The following is a 10,996-nucleotide window of genomic DNA, read 5'->3' on the forward strand; positions in this document are numbered from 1 at the left end:
CATGAAGGACTAAGTGAATAGGATAATTCAGAAGCTATAGGTAATTCAATGATTCCATTGAGAAACGATTATAGACTGCACAGTGAACCTACTGTGCAGCATGTCTACAGCAAGGATATACTTTATAGAGAGATACATGTACATACAGAATAGGCCTAAACATAACTTTTATATTTGATTATAACAACTTTCCATTTATATGGGTCTTATTTTTATGCTTATCATCAAACTGGATCACATCCATTTATAGGTGCGGTAACATAATGAGGTGTTCTGAAGGTGCTGTGATGTAGTTTAGTGGTTCATTTACTTGACTCTCAATCCAAGGCTTGAGGGTTCGAATCTCAGCACCCGCACTAACGTCTTTTAGCAGACACTAATCCACATTTGCCACTTTACACCCAGGTAAAGACGGGTACCTGGTAATTGCAGGGAAGAACAACTGCTGATGATGGGAATTCCTGGGTAAACTACAGTTATTGTAATTTATATCATTATATTATTCTCTGATTGAGTGACCGGAGAGTGCCCAGTGCAGCATTTTCAGAATTGTTAGCATATACTTTTCAATTTACGTTACATTTAAGAGAAATAGCCAAGTAGACAGGTTTGTATATGTCGTAAATCAGTTTTATTTTGGCCGTCCTTCAACCGATATAACGACAAGTTCAATTCTGATACGACAAATATGAAATATGATATCATTCATTATGTTACATTAAACAAAAACATGATTGTAACTTCGTTGATGTAAAGAAAATGTATAATTCTATCCGTCCACCTGCATTACAAAATTAGGTGCCGTGAACTTGGAAGTGTGATCAATACTGTAAACACAGTCGTAGTTGTTAATGCACAGGTGTTTTTAAGTTATGTATTTTGTCAAACACTTCATTCAACACCCACCCTTTTTTTCGTTTAGACACAAAGAAGAAGAGGAAGAAGAAAAAATACATTTTGAGAATTACAATAATGGAACAAGTAATTCTTTTCGCGCCCCTGTTTCGGATGGTCGATTAGAAAAGTTTGTTGTATTGTTACGCTGTTAGCTCCGAAAGCTCTTGGGATCTGATCTTGAAAAATGACACCTTACAGTGGCTTTCATAGCGCGTCTGCCAAACATAATTATTACAATCTTATCCTGTTACTGCTTTCTCCTTTTTGTTACGTGCAAGTAGCTATTTAACTGCACTAATTGGCGGAGCCCCCAGTAGCTCAGGGGTTTTAGGCATTAAATAGATTATTATGATCAGATGAGCAGTCAGCTAGGGGGTCGCCTTAGGGCCCTTTGCGGAGCTCCCGGAAGCTCAGGTAAAAATCATGCCATTTCAGCAACATAAATGTAAATCACTGGTATCGAATTAGAACTAAACCACGTTTTAATTTTATTGGGGGGGGGGGGGGGGGTCAACTGCCCCCACCACCCTAAGCTACCCCTCCCTATCAGTACGCCAGTGGCTGGTAGCATGAGTTCGTCAACTCAATTGAGAGAACAATTATTGTACAAGGAATACCGAAATCCTGGTGCTGTGTAAATATGTTCTAAAATGAAATGAATCCAGATTTGTTTATATTTAGACTGGCGTCGCGTCGATATGTCTCCTAAATAGCTCTATCAATTCCATCAAAGATCTATATAAAATATGAATAAGTGAGACTGTAATTAATTACAGCATTTTGATGGACTTTAGCAGCGCAATCATAGTCGAGTAGAGTTAATGATGCAACTCAGTAAATTAATTTTTAAACGCATTTCGTCACTGTGGAGGCGGGGTCTCATTAATAATTTCTCTTCCTTTAGTTACGATTGTTAAATATCTTTAGTCTTTCCTACTATCGCGTCTCACTGATATCATTACCACTTATCAATAAAACCCATTTCAAAACTAAGGACTTGGAAACCTAAGTGTAAAGTGTCAGTCAATCAAAACTAAAGAAGATAATTTGTATTATCTTGACTGATATTTAATAGTACTTGGGAGCAGAACCCTCCAATGCTGAAACCAAAACAGATTTGTGTCCACCTAAAAAAAATATTTTAAAAAGAGAGAGAAATTTATTTAAAAAATAGAAAAAGAAGAAGAAAAAAAAAATCACATTCAAACCATACTTTTAGTCTGTGACTTGGCACAATTAAAAAAGAAACATAATCAAAGTAGAATGCAATTTTTTCATATTCAGCTTGTTTAACATGTTTCAGCATTAAACAATTTCTTACCTTATTATTCTGATCATTTTGCAAATTATGTACAAATAAGTATCAAGACAATTAAAACAAGAAATGTTATGACAATGTCATTATGACATATAGCTCGGATATAGAATTCGCAATCAATCATGATCAGATTCTATGCTGTGATATATTTTCCAATACACATGATACAGAGACCAAGGGAAATTAATTGTATTTCCCCCTGTATCTTTTCCTATGAACAGGCATGGAATATATTTCAACGTATTGCTAGTATAGGTGTAATACAAAAATATGAATAAACAAAATAGACACGGGATACGATATCATAAGTTGAATATTACAAAGGATGCACTATAATTATAAAATATTTGACATTACCATATAATACATGTCAAAAGTTTTAGGCGGAATTCGATGAAGACTCTAAGGTTTCTTTCAAGCAAATACGATTCCGACACTGACCATACTTTTAGACAAAAACATAAACTCGTGCTGAATAGTACCTTTTCTTGTCTTAGAACCCCAAAAGGGTTTTCCTGTGGAACATTTTGTAACAGGATTCTTGAAGGATTAACCCACCTTTCCTAGATATTTGTTATTGCGTCGCACAGAATAAGAGAGTTTGATTTCATTTTCGCTATCAATCTGAAAGAATGAATAAAACACTGAGAAATAATTAATGAATGTCAAATTTGCCCCGAACGAAGGCATCAAGATACAAAACTATTCGCCTTTATTTATTTGCACATGGTTATCATATTTTTCATAAAAAGGTAAAATGGAACATATTTCCCTAAATATTTGGGTTCTATAAAGAAACCTTTTTGTCAATATTAAAACTTGATTGATACTTGCGAAACCTTCAACTGTTCAAAGTTCTTAGGAAGAGTATCGTTCTCTTAAGGCCAAATTGTACTACTTGTAGCTATACTTGCTCCCTCTATATAAAAAAATGCCTAATCGGTGACCATTGGTCCCCCATGATCCTTTTTTTTCTTATGTTAATTGAGAGCTGGGTTGATGAGATAGCCACCTGTCAGTGACCACCCTGGGTGGTCTAATCCCTCCTAGATAAACAAGTACGGACGGCCTTTATATAAAGAACCGTTTAAGAACCATTTATTCTTCTAAGAGTGCAATCCCATGATATCCAATATGATTCATTAAATACACTGTAATATATAACTACATTTACTTTCTTTCATATTGTTACATATATTTTCATCTTCTTTATTAAAGCCTGATGTCTACCCAACCCTTACACTAACTTAAGCCCTTCTGTAAGAAAACACGAATGCTATGATGCTTACACCATGGGCTATGGTCGATACTACCAGTACTGATATGAGCCACGTTTCCATGGATACCGTTTTCTTATAGGTTCCTTCAGTATCAGTGGGCATCGTGTTCAAGTCTCTATTTTCCTCCGGATATTGAATGTCTTCCTTGGTGTTTCGTACCTCAATAAAGATGTTCTCACACCTTAAATTCTCATTAGAATGGTTACGGCCTGATGCTGACAAAGAAATGTTGTACTGTTCACCTTCCACAAGACGAACATTTCCAATGCTATGCAATAACACTGTGTTATTTCCACTCTGTACACCGCAGAAAACAGACAAGGGTCCCATATGGATAAGGGATAACTTGTCAGTTAGAATGAGTGGAATCAAATTGCTACCATTATTGTACCAAAACTTGATAGCGTCGGCTTCTTCTGGGGTGCAACATTCAAACACAGAATGCAGGGCGTGGTCTTGATTTGAAGAAATGTACACGTATTGACAGATCTTTTGTTATTAGAAATAAGACACATGCTCGGCACAACTCCTTCATCGTGTAAGTTTTCAAGAGAAAGGTATACGCTGATTTTGTTGGTTGAATTAAAGTCGCCATCAATATTCATCTCCTGAGTCCCATACTCATACACAACCTGATTTCCTGCCAAAAGTTGTACTTGATCCCCTAATAAGTTGTCCTGCACCCACTCACAAGACATCTGTACTCTTTGAGTTTCTTGGTCTAACAGGGTTGAACAGATTGGTCCTGTCCCATCAATTGTTAAACTGAAAGCTGCAACGGCGCAAAACGATTGTGCCCCATGAACAAATTTAACGACATGTTTTCCCGAATCACTTAGTTCAGTAAATGCAATAAACAAATCAATATAATCCTTTCCCATCTGTTTTGTCAACTTATAACGTCCTTGATTGGCAGGTGTATTGTCAATATTGTCCAATAGCCGATTATCAAGTGTTATCAATTTTGCCCACACGAAAGATTGATTCTCAGTCAATGGAACACACAGAGCAAATCTCATAGAAACATTTCGTCCGTTGAATGCTTTCAATTCTCTTTCTTGCATGTCACAAAAACACCAGACTGATTCACCTTCACAAAACATCATTTGGAAGACAGTTTGAAAAACGATGGAAATGATTGGAGAGATTTTCCATTTCAGTGCGAAACGATTTCGAGACATGGTAAAGGAGTCCACACGATCTTAGCTTGATGTAGATACGCTGGCCTTTGTACCAAGTTACAAAAAGAGGTTCGCGATTATAAATGGAGTTTGGAAGAGCGTTCTCCGACGACTAGAGATTTGGAACTGAAGTGGAGTGTGAAAATGACGAAAATGAACCATGTATGGTTATATTCGAAACAAAAGGAAACGAAGTGTATGAATTGTTTTTTGATATATATCGAAGTAATTGATGCTCGATACGTGATATGATCAGAAAGGCAATTGGCTGATGGGTATAGAGGCACTGCTATGGTTAAGAACGACTATCGTTTATAAGAGGGAGGGGCATTGAAACTACTGACTATCTGCTTGTGAGACTGCGTGTATCCTTTCAGGCAATATATGGTGAGTACATGTCCTGTCCATCTCTCGTTTGAAAACTAGGCCAACAATAATTTTAAACAAAAGAAATGGTTTTGTGATAGGCGGAGTTTATGATCGACAGGACAAAATGCCATCCTTCCCTCAAATTTTATCTTATCAGTCAAATTAATGAAGAGACAGGAATGAAACTAGAACTTAATAATTAGTCCGACAAGTAGGGCCTACTCATAAATCATTTCTCGAGTGTTCTCATATTACATAAAGATTCTTTTTTTGTATTACTTTGTCAGGAATATTAATCGTCTTCTCAATGACGGCAGACAAGTATTTATGATGACGTCCGACAGTACAGATGGGTCATCTAAACCTGCAGTTAGAAGTAGAATATCTGGGCACAGTTCCTTTTTAACATGGTCAACACCCGAACAAGTGACCCTTGCCCGATCAGAAAGACCATCAGGGACCACCATTCAGGGACTGATTCAAGAGACTGATTTGGGACGCCGACTAGCTTCTTGGTCTTCCTGCTCATGAGGTTTGGCGTACGATGTTTCTATATCTGTTGATGAGTTATCATTTTTGATCTTCAGCTCAACGCAGGGAGAAGATGTACTCTCGGCACTAGTTCCCTGATAAAGTGCAGTGCCCTGGTAACCGGATGTTTGGACGATCCATGTCGCGGCCTTTACTGCCTCTGGTACAATGTTCCCACTTGCAGGAATGTCATTGGTGTCATTGGCGTCACTTAAAGCTTATCTGTACTAGTTTACAGGAGGGACTAGACCACCTGGCAAGGTCACTGGACAGGTGGTTATCTCATCAACTCAGCTCTCAATTAACATAAGAAAAGGAGGATCATGGGGCACCAATGGTCACCGATTATAGGCATTGTTTGTTATATAGAGGGCGCGAGTAGCTACAAGTAGTGCAGTGGGCCTTAAAAGAACAGTTACATGTGCTATCGAGACTTTGCGCAACAGTCCCGGAAATATTTGCATTTGTATTTCCCTTCCCGGTTCCGCTTCTCGTGTCTTCCCAACGAGTTTCCTTTACATCATCTTCATCTCCTCGTCGTCAATGATGATGAGCTATGTGGATTTCGTCCTTATCTACACGTCGTATAGGGGGTTCTGGTGGACTGTCCTGATGTTCTGTACGTTTAGGAGATATGTGAAAGGCCATGCCGCCACACTCATGATCTATCACATTCGCCGAAGTGCGAGATGATAACGTACTCCCCGCGTCAACTGACTCTCCGCCTGTTGATTGAATCGTATTCACGCTAATTCCATGTGACCGCCCTTTTTTGTCTTTTTTATTTTCTTTTATATACCTGATATTGATACTTGATTAAATATCGTTTGTAACATGTGATATAAAGCAGATTCCCATGCAGATAACTATTCTAAACAGCGAGGGGGTGGTTTGTTTCCTCTTCGTCGTCCATATCAGTCGTATTCATCACTGAACTCAAAACAATCTCACCCCCGGAAAATTGCCCCCAATGACAACCACCTTCCGTGGACAATTATTATTCTCTGATCAATGGACCGGCGAATGCCAAGTGCAGCATTTCAAGAATGTTTAGCATATACTTAATTGGCTATTAACATGTTGGTAACATTCAACTGAAATAGCCAAGTACACAGGGTTTGTACATGAAGTAATTCAGGTTTATTTTGGTCGTCCCTCGACCAAAATAAAGACCTCTTTGGCAAGACACATATGAAATATTACATTATTCTTTATGTTACATTAAACAAAAACATGATTGTAAATTCGTTGATTTATTGCTTGTATTGCGCAAATCGACATGTAAAGAAAATGTCTAATTTTAACCGTCCACCTCCATTACAAAATTAGGTGCCGTGAACTTGGAAGTGTGATCAATACTGTAAACACACTCATAGTTGGTAATGCACAAGTGTTTTTAAATTATGTATTTTGTCAAACACTTCACGCAACACCCACCCTTTTTTTCGTTTAGACACAAAGAAGAAGAGGAAGAAGAAAAAATACATTTTGAGAATTACAATAATGGAACTAATTCTTTTCGCGCCCCGATTTTGGATGGTCGATGAGAAAAGTTTGTTGTATTGTTACGTTGTTAGTTCCGAAAGCTCTTGGGAACTGATTGTGAAAAATGACACCTTATGGCTTTCATAGCGCGTCTGCCAAACATAATTATTACAATCTTATCACTGCTTTCTCTTTTTTGTTACGTGCAAGTAGCTATTTAACTGCACTAATTGGCGGAGCCCCCAGTAGCTCAGGGGTTTTAGGCATTAAATAGATTATTACGATCAGATGAGCAGTCAGCTAGGGGGTCGCCTTAGGGCCCTTTGCGGAGCCCCCGGAAGCTCAGGTAAAAATCATGCCATTTCAGCAACATTTGTAAATCACTGGTATCGAATTAGAACTAACCACGTTTGAATTTTATTGGGGGGGGGGGGGGTCAACTGCCCCCACCACCCTAAGCTACCCCTCCCTATCAGTACGCCAGTGGCCGGTAGCATGAGTTCGTCAACTCAATTGAGAGAACAATTATTGTACAAGGAATACTGAAATCCTGGTGCTGTGTAAATATGTTCTAAAATGAAATGAATCCAGATTTGTTTATATTTAGACTGGCGTCGCGTCGATATGTCTCCTAAATAGCTCTATCAATTCCATCAAAGATCTATATAAAATATGAATAAGTGAGACTGTAATTAATTACAGCATTTTGATGGACTTTAGCAGCGCAATCATAGTCGAGTAGAGTTAATGATGCAACTCAGTAGATTAATTTTTAAACGCATTTCGTCACTGTGGAGGCGGGGTCTCAATAATAATTTCTCTTCCTTTAGTTACGATTATTAAATATCTTTAGTCTTTCCTACTATCGCGCCTCACTGATATCATTACCACTTATCAATAAAACCCATTTCAAAACTATGGACTTGGAAACCTAAGTGTAAAGTGTCATCAATCAAAACTAAAGAAGATAAATTTTATTATCTTGACTGATATTTTGATAGTACTAATGAGCAGAACCCTCCAATACTGAAACCAAAACAAAAGAGAGAGAGAGAGAAAAAAAAAATCACTTTTGAACCATAATTTTGGTCTGTGACTTGGCACAATTTAAAAAAAAAACATTATCAAAGTAGAATGCAATTTTTCATATTCAGCTTGTTTAACATGTTTCAGCATTAAACAATTTCTTACCTTAATATTCTGATCATTTTGCAAATTATGTACAAATAAGTATCAAGACAATCAAAACAAGAGATTGGTAAATCAATAATGATAAATCAAAATTGATTTTAGCAACTGTCCACCAAAAAAAGTATATTCTAATCTCAATTGCATTAACTTCATCACACATTGCTGGTCGCTACTGAATAATAAACTGGTTTTCAACTGGTAAATAATGGTCTATAGAATTATTTACAACAAAACATTTAGCTCGGATATAGAATTCGCTATCAATCATGATCAGATTCAATGCTATGATATATTTTCCAAATACACATGATACAGAGACCAAGGAAAATTAATTGTATTTCCCCCGTTATCTCTTTTTCTATGTGCAGGCATGGAATATAGTTCAACGTATTGCTAGTATAGGTGTAATACAAAAATATGAATAAACAGAATAGACACGGTAAACGATATCATAAGTTGAATATTACAAAGGATGCACTATAATGATAAAATATCTGACATTACCCTACACATGTCAAAAGTTTTAGGCGGAATTCGACGAAGGCCCTAAGTTTTCCTTTAAGCAAGAACGATTTCGACACTGACCATACTTTTAGACAAAAACAAAAAAATCGTGCTGAATAGCAGCCTTTTCACACACAGCTAAAATTCTATAAACATGATTAGTATAAACGTGTTTAAACTAATCACCTGAAAATACGACATCATTCACACACAGAAATTTCGGTGCGATCGTTTATCGTTTCGTGATTAACTACTGCTCGTAAAATGCGCAGTAGTGCCATTGCGCATTGAAGGTCATGTCATATCAATCAAAGTGCACGCTCCATCCAGTTTAAACACGTCTGAAACACGTTTAAACACGAATAACCTTTCACACACAAAATGTCAAGCTCTAGATACGAACTTCGTATCTGCAGCCTGCTTTTAGGGGCGTATGAATCGCAACTTCGTATCTATCCCAACATCGTATAAACGATGTTCACACTGGGAAAATTTTCTATAAACATGTTTAAAACTGTTGAGTTAAACACATTTATACTAATCATCTCTGGATACGATGAATTTTAGCTGTGTGTGAAAAGGCTGCTACATTTTCTTGTCTTAGAACCCCTAGAGGGTTTTCCTGTGGAACATTTGTAATAGGGTTCTTGAAGGAATAACCCACCTAGATATTTGTTATTGCGTCGCACCAAATAAGAGAGTTTAATTTCATTTTCGCTATCAATCTGAAAGAATGAATAACCAACGAAGAGATAATTAACGAATGTCAAATTTGCCCCGGACGAAGGCATCAAGATTTATTTGCACATGGTTATCAAATGTATTTTTCATAAAAAGGTAAAATAGAACATCTTTCCCTAAACGTTTGGGTTCTATAAAGAAACCTTTTTGTCAATATTTAAACTTTTGCACTGCTTAAAGAAACTTTATTGATGCTTGCAAAACCTTCAACTGATCAAGATTCTTAGGAGGAATTTCGTTCTCTTAAGGCCACACTGTACTACTTGCTCCTTCTATAGAGAAAACAATGCCTAATCGGTGACCATTGGTCCCCCATGATCCTTTTTATGCCTCCGCCACCGAAGGTGGTGCCGGAGGCATCATGTTTTCGGGTTGTCCGTCCGTACGTCCGTCCTTACGTCCGTCCGTACGTCCGTCCCGTTTGACCGTTATCACAATATCTCAAGAACCATTTAAGATTTAAACTTAAGACTCGGGAATAGTATTTATCACCATAGGAAGACGATCTGATTAGATTTTGGAGTACGTAGGTCAAAGGTCACAGGTCACAGAGGTCAACTTATGAAATTCCTTGTATTGAGTTTGTTAGCGCGATATCTCAAGAACCATTTGAGATTTAAACTTCAAACTTAAGGATAGTGTGTATCACCATAGGAAGACGATCTGATTAGATTTTGGAGCACGTATGTCAAAGGTCAAGGGTCACAGAGGTCAACTTATGAAATTCCATACATTGAGATTGTTATCATGATATCTCAAGAACCACTGGAGATGTAAAAACTTCAAACTTAAGGATAGTATGTATCACCATAGGAAGACGATCTGATTAGATTTTGGAGCACGTAGGTCAAAGGTCAAGGGTCACAGAGGTCAACTTATGAAATTCCATACATTGAGATTGTTATCATAATATCTCAAGAACCACTGGAGATTTAAACTTCAAACTTAATGATAGTGTGTATCACCATAGGAAGACAATCTGATTAGATTTTGGAGCACGTAGGTCAAAGGTCAAGGGTCACAGAGGTCAACTTATGAAATTCCATACATTGAGATTGTTATCATGATATCTCAAGAACCACTGGAGATTTAAACTCCAAACTTGTTTAAATTGCTCTATGGCGGAGGCATCATTTTCGACTGCGCGCAGTCAAAATTCCATCTAGTTTTCTTATGTTAATTGAGAGCTGGGTTGATGAGATAGCCACCTGTCAGTGACCACCCTGGGTGGTCTAATCCCTCATAGATAAACTAGTACGGACGGCTTTTAAGAACCACTGCGCAATATAAAGAACCTTTTCAGAGCCAATTTTTGTTCTAAGAGTGCAATCCCATGATATCCAATATGATTCATTTAATACAATGTAATACAAAACTACACTTACTTTCTTTCATATTGTTACATACATTTTCTCCTTCTTTATTAAAGCCTGATGTCTACCCAACCCGTACACTAACTTAAGCCCTTCTGTAAGAAAACACGAATGCTATGATGCTTA

Source organism: Strongylocentrotus purpuratus, unplaced genomic scaffold, assembly GCF_000002235.5.
Source record: "Strongylocentrotus purpuratus isolate Spur 01 unplaced genomic scaffold, Spur_5.0 spur5_scaffold_3, whole genome shotgun sequence".
NCBI classification, from domain to species: domain Eukaryota; kingdom Metazoa; phylum Echinodermata; class Echinoidea; order Camarodonta; family Strongylocentrotidae; genus Strongylocentrotus; species Strongylocentrotus purpuratus.